Source organism: Crotalus tigris, unplaced genomic scaffold (genome assembly GCF_016545835.1).
Source record: "Crotalus tigris isolate CLP2741 ecotype Arizona unplaced genomic scaffold, ASM1654583v1 scf7180000024382.2542628, whole genome shotgun sequence".
NCBI classification, from domain to species: Eukaryota; Metazoa; Chordata; class Lepidosauria; order Squamata; family Viperidae; genus Crotalus; species Crotalus tigris.
The window spans coordinates 495,202-509,833 of NW_024100552.1; positions in this window are offsets into that span (position 1 = coordinate 495,202).

A 14,632-nucleotide genomic window follows, 5' to 3' on the forward strand; every position below is an offset into this window, starting at 1 on the left:
TTGAAATGGAAATAGGCTGGTCACATAGCAAGAACTGATGACAGGTGGACCAAGGCAGGCATAGAATGGTTCTCACAACATCCACAAAAGAGACCTAAAACAAGATGGATCAACATCAGCAAGTATTGCGGGCCCAATTGGCAAAAGAAAGCTCAGGTTGGAAACATGCAGAAAAGGCCTACATCCTGCAGTAGCTAGACAATGGCTAAGATGATGATGATGATATTTGTAACTGTTCATTATCTTGCCATTTATTTGTAATTTTGAATAACCATACACAAATGCAGGGGGAAGGGGAGGCAAAGCATAAAAATATTTTGACAAAAGAGAAGCGTTCCATTTTGAAACTGTTTTCCAAAGGAATGGCTGGAAAAAGCAATAGATTGTCAGCTAAAAAGGCCAGGTTTCAGCTTGCATAATTGGATGTCCTCTTGCTCTTCTAGAGTATACAGTATGTAGACCTTTCTCTATTAATTGCAATGGCAAAACTCAACAGAGCTGGACTGCTGCACCAAATGACATTAATCATCAACTTATTCTTCTTATTCTCTAATGTAGCTTGAGAGCAAGTATTTCTTTGGCTTGTCATCCTCTGTGCAATTAGGTTTATCTTCTTTCTTGACAACGATAAAAGGTTCAGGCTCTATTGTTCTCTTTCTAAGATTACTCGAGTAGGCACTTGAGTCATTTGCATGGTCACCTTTTATGTTCTTGTTTGTGTAAGCTCAGATAGAATTGTGATTTGCTCAGTGGTGACAGTCAAGCTGGCTACACTTCAAAAGTTTTAGACCAGTCTACTAGTTAGTCTTCAAGAGTCTTACAATGAATTGCTTTATGAATGTTCATATTTTCTATGTCCATTGTAAGATACAAAAGATCTCTTTTCATAAATCAAGTAATGTACCAGTGGCTTCACGACATGATGTATCATAATCTCCCATCCAGTTTCACTACCATATAACTGATATAAGAATATAGAACTGAACTCCTCAGGGGTTGTGTGTATCTATAAGTTTATCTATGATGATGAATGATCTATAGATGGGCAGTATTCAAGGTATTATCTGAAGTTGCTTGGAGAAAAGCAGAATACAAATTAAATTAAAAATCCAAATTGTTCTACTCCCCTTAAATTCCACTACTTGGATGGAGAATTTTCCTGCCTAGTGAGGTAATTTTATTTTCATATTATGTTTCATGGGATATCCTTTATTTACCCAATGCTTTCCTGTCTACTCTTTTCAAGCTCTGCGGTGTGCATATTTTATACACACAAAGGTGACTTTTCCTTCCTTTAATGACCATGGCTTATCAGTGCAAGCAACTGATACTGGACTCATAAATATGTCACTCTCCTCCCTCTTTGACTCACAGTCTTCTCCTTTACAAGAATCTTCCCTCCTTCTCCCTTGCCCTGGCCCGGGGTACCCTATCATCTATTTGCATCTTCTTTAATCCTGCACATTCTCCATTGGTTAATAGAAATAAATCACCAATGTAAACTATCGGTAAAAGTCATTGTAATGAGCCATATACAGTAAATATAAATGCAAGGTCAGTGGAGCCAGTGCCTTCCGTTTCTAATTAAATATTTCCTGTAAGCTGATGCCAAATGTGCATCTTGTAAGAACATTTGAGGCAGAAGCTTGAACTCCCAAGGACCCGGTTGCCTCAAAACCTGTTTCCTGCTTAACAACATTTAACAAGGAGACCAAAACATGCGCCATCAGCAACAAAAGTCATTGTAAGCAGTTCCAATGTGCAAAGATACTTGGTTTCCTCCCTGCAACATTAAGGTTAGCCTAGCCAGCAGGCCTTTCTAACATGTGGAAAACAGTCTTGCACGGCTCACTCTCCCTTTCTTTCCCATCCCAGCCCCAGAACAGATTTCTCATGGACTATTCTTTATCTGGACCTAATGTTCATGGCATTATGAGAAAATATGTGAGGGATTCAGCAGAAGCTTTGCATGAAAAATATGCCAGTTTCAAAGCTGAGCCTTTCTCAATTGGACTGAGAAAAGCTCTTGAAGTCCTTGCAAGTGGAAGCCCAGAGATCTTGTTTGGGGGTGCTATGTTGGCTCATCTCGCCAGCAAACCCGTGAGACAATTTTTTTCCTCTTGCCCCAAAGTTCCTGTTTTTCACCCATCAGATGAAGTAAAAGTTAGTTCCCACATTCTTTATATTCTGTGAATAGGGAGGGTGGGAAAGTGGCCAAAAATTCCAAAAAAGGAATGCTTCAAAATGTTTCTTGATGCTTTTGACTAGTGCTTTTCAACTTTGGCAACTTTAGGATGGGTGGACTTCAACTCTCAGAATACTCCAGCCAGGAGAAGACAAGGAATCACCACTCTTTATTTCTTCCTATAAGCTGGGCAGTAATTGCCAAACTTTGGCTGGGATGTAAAGTATGTGAGGCTCTTGTGGAAGAGATCAACACTTCTTTTATTTCATCTCAGCCTCCTCGCATCATCCTGCCAGTCTTCATGAGAAGCCATTCAGCCTGGGGTGGGCAATCCTGAAATCAATGGATTATAGCATTAGCATTTAGCAATAGCACTTAGACTTATATACCGCTTCACAGTGCTTTACAGCCCTCTATAGAGTCAGCATATTGCCCCCAACTATCTGGGTCCTCATTTTACCAACTTCAAAAGGATGGAAAGCTGAGTCAACCTTGAGCCGGTGAGAAGCGAACTCCTGACAGTGAGCTGAATTAGCCTGCAATACTACATTCCAACCACTGCACCACCACAGATTATAGTCCTGACTCAGTGTAACGTATTTCCTACGTCCAGTGATGGGATTCAGCCGGTTCGCACCAGTTCGGCAGAACCAATACCTAATTTTTTCTTGAGTTCGGCAAACTGGTTATAACAAATCTGAGTCTCGACTCCTGGAGACTTAGAATGCAGAATGTGGATCCTTCCTGTTCTGCATCAAGCAAACTTTAAAGAAAGTTAAACAGTATGTCAGCAAAAATCCAGCACGGGGAAAACACCCATTTTTTTGGGGGGGGGGAGATGCCAGAGTAGTGTGCATTCACATGCCTCCAATCCCCTTGCTTGCCAGATTGGATTCCTCAGGTCGCTCCTTCCAGTCCATTTCAGAGCTGGTCCAAAAGTGAAGGGAATGATTCCCACCCCACCCAATCACTGAGGGGCTTCGTTTCCACAGGTTCCAGACAAACCGAGATCTGGGACTGAAAAAGCAGCAATGGGAGCGAATGGCTGTTCAAAGGAGGAGGAAGAAGGAGAAAGTGAGAGAAATCACTGCTGAACAAATGAGGCGCAACAGGTGTTGGGGCATGGTAGGCCTCACTGCGAGGGCCCTTTAGCAGAGCAAACAGTTGCGGGCTGCATGGGGCAACTCTGGCCCTCCCCCACGTGCCTTGTGGCAGCACCCCCCCACCTTCCCCCCTGCAGAGAATAGGTTGTTAAATTATTTGGATCCCACCACTGCCCACGTCCCTAATTTGGACTGAAAGCCAAATTACACTACAAATCTGCAGTGTGTCACTGCTTTTCACTTTTTCCTTTATGCTAATGAAAGCATAAATCTCCTGTGTTCAGAGAGAGAAGCAACCTTTCTCCTGTCCCAGCCATTTATTTTGCAAACCCTCTCTCCTTATTTGGGCATTTAAAATGAAAATTTCCCATTCCTATGGGACTGTTGTTAAACATTTTGGTGTTTGGGGGGATATTTTGATAGGCACATGGGGATCATGTTCTTTTTTTTCAGATGCTCTTTTTGAAGTTGTTTTAGATAAATGTGTTTTTTTTTTGCTGAATCCTCTACTTTCCCCAGCTGCACATAAGCTTATTTTACTTCAAGAGCTCTTTCATTAGAATTAATAAAAGTAATTTTAATACTGTATAAATAAAAGAACTGCTTTGCACAATTTTACTAAGCAAAGAAATGGGATTAGATTTAGCCGTCTACAAAACGTGATGTTATGCTAAACTCTGAATGGCAGTTTTTTAAAAAAGGCTTTCTTGAGTTTAGCTTGGCTCCTGAGGCATGCATGGAAACATCAGTGTTGTTTTATTGGGAACAGTAAGAAATAGTTTGTCATTATTTTCCAATTTAGAGATTTCCTGATGGTCCCCCATCCAGGACTATGTAGATTCAATCCTAATTAACAGTTTCAAGATCAGCCAACATTAGACAGTGCTTCTTGCTATGACTTGAATGGCAATACTCCTGGGGGAAAAAGATATAGAGTACCAATGAAGGAGAATATTTGTAGCTCAGGGTTTAAATGAGGAGGTCCTTGGTGTTCTCTGAGCTTGCTTGTTTTCTTGCAGATGTTTCATTACTCAAAGTAGGTAACATTGTCAGTGCTAGTGGATTGATGATGTTACTTAGTTACCACTGATGATGTTACCTAGTAGAGTAATGAAACATCTGCAAGAAAACAAGCAAGCTCAGAGAGCACCAAGGACCCCTCAAAGATATAGAGTCTTTAGTCCACACATTTTTCCCATCTAAGTGATTACTTCTGCATGAGGATTACATAGTTGCTATCTAAATCAGTGTTTTTCAACCTCAGAAACTTTAAGATGTGCGGTTTTCAATGCCCAGAATTCCCTAGTCACTGATTTAGATTAATAAATGTATTAATAACGATACAATTAATTTATAAAACTTGCTTAAGTTTTTATAGATCTCTCTTTTAAGGAATTTACATATTTGTAGAATTTCTATTGACTTGGCAGGGCAGCATCCAGATTGCTTGCTCGGGGTAATAGGCACAGTACAAGTATCCAGAAGTCTTGTTGGTGTAGAATTATCTCAGGATATATCAACTGTCTTTAAAAAAAAAAAACAGAACAGAGTGGTTTCATTTTGCACGACCATTCCCAATTTTTCTGCCCTTATTTTTCTTCAGTGTGTAGTTCTCAGGTTGGTGTATTACAGGAAGAATGTGCTTGTCTTTAAAATCTAACCAAAAGATATGACCCTCAAAGAAGTCATATAATGTTAAAGGATACCCCACCCTTCAGATTAAACATACAAGTAATTGCTCATGTTAAGGGACTATCCTATACCTGGTATACTGCTTCACAAGATGAGAGAGTGACATGGATAGAAGAGATTCAAAAGTCAATAAATCTAACCATTTTCTCAAGACAGGATTAACACTGTAGATTTATAATGACACACCTCCCCATTTAATACTTTAAATACCTTGGCAAATATATTTTGTACTAGTTAACCTTCCCCTGACATTCTCCTTGTGCTTGTGTGTGTTTATGGGTTTTTTTTTAATGGAGAAGAATTGATGATTTTTAAAGACTGAGTTCTCCTCGGACTCTATGATAAATCATAAATGTAACATAGAGTGATTTCCAACTCAGTGGCCCAAGTTAATCTTCCTGCAGCAAATAAACAATGGAGCCTTCAGCTCCTGGCAGAAGCTTTCATGGATTATAACCCTAGTATTAACTTGCTAGACTGTTAAGTGTCTAGGAGCACCAAGAAAAAGCCACTATAAAAGTAGAATCAGGTGGCAACGAAGTGCATGTATGAATATCTGTATACGTCTGTAATGGTATATGCTGATGGCAATTAAATTAGAGGTCATATATGCAGAGCAAATACTGTGACCATTCGAAAAAGTAACCAACAGAAAAGGCTAAACAAGTGATCAGAAAACCATGGCCTTATGTTCATGTTCAAACCAAATGAAGAAGAAAAAAAACCCATTATAAATTCAGTTCATCTGCTTTAGCCTCTTTGAAATTTCTCTGTGGAATAATGCAAATTTTAAATCAGCAGAAGAATATCCCAAAAACCTGAAATGCTGCCTCCTGATTTTGGAAATAACATCTGTTTTCTCATTTGCAATAGCCACAAGAGTTTTCAAGTTATGTATTAGGCAGAAAGAAAGTTTATTTCCCCAAGAGACAGAAATCAAAAGAATTTCTTAACATAAATATTCAGACAGTTATATACAGCGTTAACATATACAATATAGGACAAAATTAGGTGGGTGTAAATCTTAAATTTAAATTTTCATATAACCCTGTAACATCTCATGTTGATTAGCCATAACCTAATCAATGCCCATTCTAACTGGAAAGAAAGAGAAGGGAAGCTGCTCCAAAACTGAAACAACATAAAGTTACCAGCTGTCACAACCAATCTCTGTCATCATGAAAACGGAATCTAGAAAATGCTTACAAATGTCATCTATGTACTACTAACCATGAAAAAATTGACAGCAGCTACCTTGCTTTAATAGATTATTTACATTTCCTCGTATCTGTCATCAGCCAGTGCTATCTTTTGTGTATCTTTGCAGTTTGAGATTAAAGAGACTGCTTCAAGAAGACAAGATTCTGGAAGCATTTGTTTAGCTGCTGGACTAGTCTGTAGTTGTAATGTTTGGGTAAGTTCCAACTCCAGGTTACCTAGCATGATTTAGAGCAGTGGTGTCAAACTGCCAGCCCGTGGGCCGGATGCGTCATGCCAAAACTGCGCCCACCCCATTGATGGCAATGGAAAAAAAGTCACAATACGTTGCGACATGTCACATGATGTTGTGAGTTTGACACCCCTGATTTAGAGGATTAAACAATCCATGAAGATGTTTTTAAAAGCTTCTCTGCATGCATGTGCTTGCAAGTACGCATAGTAATAATTATACTCGACAAGATATTCAAGAAAGATAAGTAGCAGTGTGTGTTTGAGTGAGATGCCTCCTGCATCACAGTTATTCATTTATTAAAATGCAGTCTTTCTTGCAATTGTGTTTTCTATATATTCTGAGTTGACTTACCACCCCTTTCAGGTAGGGTATCCTTTTCTCAATAAATGAAATTAGATAATTACTAAAAAGAAAATACTGTACTGTTGTCCTTCCATTTTTAAATGTTTTTTATTAATGTTCTCAGCAAAATCAGAATAATATGGCTGAGGTAAAAGCCATACAGAATTTTAAAAAATTCAAAATTTAAAAAAAATCAGCCCAGCCAATATTAATATTCCTGAAAGCACAACTTCAACTAGAAAACACGAACTGCAACAACCTGAAACTAGAATAAATTAGTTGTGCATTAAATTTAAATTTAAATCTCTGAAAATTTAAGTTAATGATGATTTAAATCTCTGAAAATTAAGTTAATGATGTACAGTATCTCTTTGATTTCAAGATATCAATGTGAAATTCAATGTGATCAAGGTCCAAGTCATGAGCCCAGTTACTTGAACTCATGGCATGTTCCTCTTAAATACATTCTGTCAATTGGGGATTCTGAAATCAGAGTGACCATTTGCAACAAGTATGGTTCAAAAGTGAACTTCTTCATTTCGTTTGTAGTAATACCAACAAAGAAAATACAGCCCTCCCAACATTTCTGTGAGAATGATGCATTCTATGGATCAGGATCAATACTGATCATATTATCAGTTCCTAAGAAAATTTGAGACTGAATTATGTTCATTGTGACAATTATTCAATAGAAATGCCACTGGGAATCATTGTAACAGTAGCACAAGGTACCTTTTTCCTTTTAGAAAAATGCCTCAGCATGCTTTTCCACATTTGGTAGGAAATATTTGAGTGTACTCTCATAAATCTAGGGGAAAAAAGAAAGTTTATACAAGCCACCAAATACTATTGTACTGCATCTATGAGACAGGTTAAGGGTTACAGCTTTAGACTCCTTCCATCTTTGCTAGCTATTGGGGTAATCTACCTAGAACAGTAAAAATTTCCACATTTGAATCTCTCCCTCTCTTTCTCTCTCTCTCTCTCTCTCTCTCTCTCTCTCTCTCTCTCTCTCTCTTCTTTTCATAAAAGCATTTCATTCTCAGAAGCTGAAGTAATTAGTCAAGTACAGATTCTCCCCATAAAACTATTAAAAATCCAGTTTTAGGAAGCAGAAAAGGAAGGAAACTAAAACTTCTGTCAAAGCACAGGGGTGAGATTAGCATTATTAAAGCATTCTTTTGAGAAAAGAATGATAGTTTGATTTAATAGACATTCCACAACCTCTTCTTTCCATAATGTTTCTTCTGCAGTATATAATTTCTTTACAGTGTTAAATATGAGAAAGGCTTGTGAATGTCCTGTTTTAAAAGTTAAATGAACTAGTAATTGATACAACTAGATCAATGATTTAGTGACTGTTTAATACCCCAAATGGTGGTACCAAATACCATTAATATCTACATAATTTTGCCAAATGGGATTTATTGAAATTGTCATTAATTACACCCACTTCTGTTTTTTGTAGAAGGACATCTGTGGCCAGATTATGTCTATTGGTATGAATTATACAAAAGGAAATTAAATCTTATATTCTGAATACTGCATTTATTGGAAAATCATTAGTGACATCAATCAATCATCAATCAACCAAGAAGAGGCATTTCTATTCTTGTGTACATTTACGCTATGTGTTAGGGTTTATTGCATGTTGTGCTCCCTTGGGATTATAGTAGTCTAAATCTGCCTGCCTAATCATGCCCCAATCCACTTTTCAGAGCCATGCAGTCAGAGCTACTATGTCTAGAGGCCTCCATGCTTCAAGCTCATCCTTTTTCATGTGAAATGTATAGCACTGTAAATGTATAGAATAATAATAATACTTTTCTCCTCCAAACCAAAAAAAAAATCAGAAATCTGTGGTTGAGTAGAAAAAGAAAATCCTGTTATTTTTTCCCACCAGGAATGCAGCACTTCCTTCTCAACTCAGACTCTACAAAGATCCATCTCAATAGCCATTTGTCACTAGCTGTTTTTCACAGGAACAGTGGGTTAAATCCAATAAAAGTTTCCTCTACCACTCTGATGCACAAGAGAAGCAAAAAGATCACCCTCTACACCCTTTTCCATAAGACGCTCTATGTCAGGGGGTGCCAAACTTGCCGTGTCACGTGACATGTCGCAACAGACCTGGGGTAGGTGCGGCTTCCGTGTGACGCATCTGGCCAGCAGACCAGCAGTTTGACACCCCTGTTCTATGTGCTTATAGACTTCAAGATAACAAAAACCTGGAACAGAATATGACCCTAAACTTCCATGTTTCATTGGGATTAAAAATAAAAGTACTGTTTACAATAATTCTTAAATCTAGAATGGGTCTATCTCTCATTGAATCAACTCCTGTTATTTCCTTTATTTATCAAGCCATGTGTTGCCAGGTTGCTAAAGTTCTAAATACGTAACAAACAGAAGGAGTACCATAATTAGGTGCCACTTTAGGCCTTTAAATAATATTATTACAACCTGTCTTGTTTTCCACATGGAAAATGGAAAAACAATGGCAAAAAGGTCAGCCTATTCATAGATTCCACAGTAGGTAACTCTCGCCCAGACACTTCCTATTTTGGCAGTTCATTGGCAGGGCTATGTGTAATGGATGCTGATTTTTAGACAGCAAATGGCACTGAACTTAAAGCTTTTATAGACACGTGGATCAATTCTGAAAGTTGAAAAAAGGGAATCAAAATGCTGCCATGCTTGCAATAATATTTAATAATGTATAAACAATTTGGTTCCTACTATTATGGGTTACTTGGTTTGATGAGGGACTCACAAAAAGCTGTGACTATATCTAAACAGACCCAGACACCCCACCCGTGTGTGTGTCTCTGTGTGTGTGTGTGTGTATTGAAATAACACAACAGTGAGAAATTCATGTAATATAATTATATATATATAGGGGGATCTTCGTGAGGAGATGCCAAGAGCCAGTGCAGAGTTTAAAAAAATAACTTTCATTGTTGCCAGCTGTAGCTCAGCAACATCTAAATGCCAGACTTTTTCCACCCTGTGCAGACTAGCTCATGTTTTTGAAGCTGTGGAGTGTAGCTCCCAGCTCAGCAGAGAAATCCAAATTAAAACTTCTGGGATAATGGCTATCCAGCTTCTATTTGAAAACATCTAGGAAAAAAGAATCCAATCCTCCTCTTATATTTGGTTCTTCTGCTACGTTGCTAACTTGCTGAAGGAGAATTTGGTACCTACTGCACTATTCCATGTGATCAAATTAAGAAATTCTAGTTCTGATTCTCAAACTAGTCTATGGGACATGCTTCCCTCTTCCATCTCACAATCAGACTTTACCTATTCATAGTATTTATCAGTGAGCAAGTTTACACCGTCCATTTTCATTACAGTTTTGACTATTTAGAATTAATATAAATATTCATCATATATGGCCCATTTCTATAAGTTGGCTAACAAACAGATAATGATCAAATCATAATACCTAAAACTACAAATATCCACAGCCAAAACATGTTGTATGACTAGGTTAATTTTCCAAAGATAATGACAAGCTACTTTTAAACATTTGTAACTTCTCTACTGTGGTTCCATCATATGCAGAACATTCTAATCTTTCTTTAAAGTGCCCCCACCTTAATTCCACTTTTAGTGCATTTGGTTCACTATGTATATATCTATATATATATATATATATTAATTACTTACCTCTGCGCCAACACTTTATCCCCGCATGTTTTACAGAACATGTATTTCAGTTCAGCAGCCAAGCTTAAACATAATTTTAGTTTTAAAATGATATCTTTCAATAAAAGTATATTAATACTGTTATGTCCCAAGCCTTGCAAACGGCTCGGGCGTTTGCAGGCAGTCCCGGGCAGGTGCAAGGCTGCCCGGGACCAGACAGGCTGTCGCCAGCGCCGTGCGCATGCGCGGGTGCTGGCGCGGGAAAAGTAACACATTTACCTGGGAGTTGCCTATATAAGAGGCTGCGAGCGTTTGGGAAGCCATGAAGCCATCTACTTGTAAGCTGAACGCAGAATAAAGAAAACTGAGAACTCCAACTGCTTCTCGTGTCTGCTTTGCGCCAAGGACTCAACACTGGCGACGAAAGGTGGGATGCCTTACACCGCCTGGAAAGGAAGAAGTGTAAGCTTACCCAAGTGAGTCCTGAGCGGCGGAACGGCGTCGACTCGGCAGCTGCCCGCCAATCCAGTGCGCATTCGGGGGTAGGCTGGCTGATAGACCTGTTTCCTGAAGATGGCGAAAATCGGAAGGCTTTCGGAGTTTGACATCTCACATCCAGAGCGGTGGGAGTCCTACGTAGCCAGGGTGCAGAACTACTTCAAGGCAAACCAAGTGAGGGAAGAGAGCTTGAAGGCTGCCACCCTGCTTTGTGTTTGCGGTCAAGACGCCTTCGACATCGCAGAAAACCTTGCAGCACCTGTTCCAGTAGAGTCTGTCAGCTACGCAGATCTGAAGAAGCTACTGAAGGAGCACTTCCACCCCAAGATGTCCGTCATCGCATGGCGCCACACCTTCGAGCAGAGGGATCAACGGCCCGGTGAGTCGGCCAAAGAATACATCGCCGCATTACGGAAGGCCACCAAGCACTGCGAGTTCAAAGACCTCGAAGAACGACTGAGGGACCGATTCGTGTGCGGGTTAAGGCATCGAGATCTACAACAGAGACTTTTCGCTAAAGAAGAATTGTCCTACCAAGATGCCTTAAGGGAAGTCACCGCAGAAGAAGCAGCAGGCGGCGCTGTCAAGAACATGCGGCCGATCAGAAACAGTCCAGAGGTTGCATCCGTGCACCAGGAAGACGTCCAAAGAAACTCCGAGGAGGATCCGGACGAGGAAGTCGACCGTCTCCACCCCACGAAGGAAGAAAATCAGAAGGGAAGCTCTTCAGCTCCGCTCAAGTGCATCGGCTGTGGAGGTCGCCACAGGAGAACTGACTGCAAGTTCCGCTCCACTACCTGCTGGGCATGCGGCAAACAAGGACACATTGCAGCTGTGTGTCTGGGCCGACGAAAGGTACAACCTCAGGAAGAACTGTGCCTGAAAGGTACCAGATTCCCCAGCCAGAATAGGGTAGGGTTTTGCGCTTCGCGAAGAAGCATCTTTAGGACAGGCACACACAAGCCCATTAAGAAAAAGCTGTCACTCAAGGTGAAGCTACAAGGGGTTCCATTATCTATGGAACTAGACACAGGGTTTGCCCTTTCAATCATCTCCTTGCATACATTTAGGAAGATTTGTTCCGGTAGTGGAACTCAGGCCAAGTTAAGGCCTTCTGACATTGTGTTAACAGATTTTCAAAATTCAAGAGTGTGTGTTAAGGGGGAGGCCACCCTTAACGTGCAATACAAGAGTTTTGAAGGTCCACTAGACGTATTAGTAGTAGGGGGTGAACGAACGAGTCTCATAGGACTCGATTGGTTTGAGGCCCTGGGGATACACGTCACAGGACTCAACAGCTTACAAACACTCGACCTACAGGAAGTCTGCAAAGAATTTGCAGATGTTTTCAGCCCCCAGCTGGGCACATTCAAAGGACCCCCTGTGTCCTTAAAGCTAGACCCCACTGTCACTCCCATTAGAATTAAAGCAAGAAGGGTCCCTTTTGCTTTAAAGAGTAAAATTGACACTGAGTTAGACAAATTGATTCAACAGGGAATCCTAGAACCTGTTGATTCCAGTCCTTGGGAGACCCCCATTGTCACGCCTCTAAAGGCAAATGGGGACATTCGCATTTGTGCTGACTACAAATGCACTCTGAATAAGGCATTGCAGCAACATGCCTATCCTGTTCCTGTGGTCAGTCATATTCTGGCCTCCCTCAAGGGGGGGCGCGTTTTTGAAAAGCTTGACCTAGCTCAAGCATATCAACAGCTGCCTGTTGATGATGATGCTGCTATAGCTCAGACTATTTTGACCCTCAGGGGAGCCTTTAAGGTAAAAAGGCTACAGTTTGGAGTGAATGTCACTCCTGGGATTTTCCAAAGCGTAATGGAAAACACACTGCGGGGCATACCGGGGGTTTGCCCCTACTTTGATGATGTCTTAATTGCAGGAGACTCCACACACATTCTAGCTGAAAGGCTAAGGGCTGTTCTGTTAAGGTTCAGGAAAACAGGCCTCAGGCTCAAAAAAGACAAATGCAAAATTGGGGTGCCTTCTACTGAATTTCTGGGATTCAAAATTGATGCTGCTGGAATTCACCCTGCTGAATCCAAACTAACTGCCATTTTAGAAGCACCTAGGCCAAAGTCCAAGGCCGAACTTCAGGCCTTCCTGGGTCTCCTGAATTTCTACAATTCTTTTCTTCCACATAAAGCTAGTGTAGCTGAGCCTCTTCACAGGCTACTAGACAAGCAAGCAGTGTGGCGGTGGTCACAGACGCATGAGGCCTGCTTTAACGAAGTCAAGGCCTTGCTCACTTCTAACAGTGTACTTGCACATTTCAACGAGTCTCTTCCTGTGTGCATCGCATGTGATGCGTCCCCTTACGGGGTTAGGAGCTGTCCTGAGCCACCTCAGGTCTGATGGAACTCAGGTTCCTGTTGCATATTACTCCAGAACATTGTCTTCTGCCGAGCGCAACTACGCTCAGATAGACAGGGAGGCTCTGGCTGTTGTTGCGGGAATTAAAAAATTCCATGATTTTCTATATGGCAGGCATTTCACGGTCTTCACTGACCATAAGCCTCTGCTGGGACTGTTTACCACACGTAAGCAGACTCCCCAAATCATTTCCCCTAGAATGCTTAGGTGGTCTATTTTTTTGTCTGCATATGATTTTTCTTTACTCCAGAAGCCTGGGAAAGAAATGGGCCACGCTGATGGCCTCAGTAGATTGCCTCTGCCAGTAGTAGAAGCTGACCCTGCGCCAGCTGTCAACATTCTATCAATCCAAGCCTTGCCCGAGCTCCCTCTTAGTGCCAGGGATGTTGCCGCTGAAACAGGTACAGATCACACACTTTCACGTGTCCGTTCCTGGGTTTTGTCTGGTTGGCCTGAGCACTGCCCTAGTCCTGAGTTTCAGAGTTTCTGGTCCAAAAGGAACGAGCTGTCCCTTTCTCAGGGTTGTTTGCTTTGGGGAAACAGAGTTGTCATTCCCACCTCAATGAGGACTAGGGTCTTGGAATCCCTCCATGAGGGTCATCCTGGCATTGTTCGTATGAAGGCTCTTGCACGCAGCCACTTATGGTGGCCTGGTTTAGATAAAAATATTGAGGCTAAGGTGCATGCATGCCACCTGTGCCAATGATCTCGCCCAGAGATGCCCCAAGCTCCCGTGCACAGATGGGAGGAAACACAGTCCCCATGGTCTAGGGTGCACATTGACTACGCTGGGCCCTTTCAGGGCCAGTTCTTCTTGGTCCTTGTTGACAGCCACTTGAAATGGCTTGAGGTTGTACCTGTCTCATCCACCACCACTGCAAAGACTATTCAGGTACTGAGGGGGATTTTTGCTGCACACGGGCTGCCAGATGTCATTGTGTCCGACAACGGCCCTCAATTCACTTCCTCCGAATTCCAAGCTTTTTTACAGGCTAACATGATTCGTCATGCCACGTCTGCGCCTTTCCACCCGTCCACCAACGGTATGGCTGAACGCATGGTGCGCATCACAAAGGACGCCTTGAAAAGACTCACCTACGGGGACTGGCATCACAGGTTGGCTGACTTTCTCCTTTCTTATCGCACCACACCGTCCACTTCTACAGGGAGAAGTCCAGCTGAACTTCGTTGGGGGCGTCAACTTACTACTAAACTTGACCGGTTGCATCCGGACAGATTGCCTTCATCTACCTCACATCCTAGGGCACCTAGACAACTACTTGAGGGTGCCCCGGTCTGGACTCGCAATTACGGGCCTGGTCA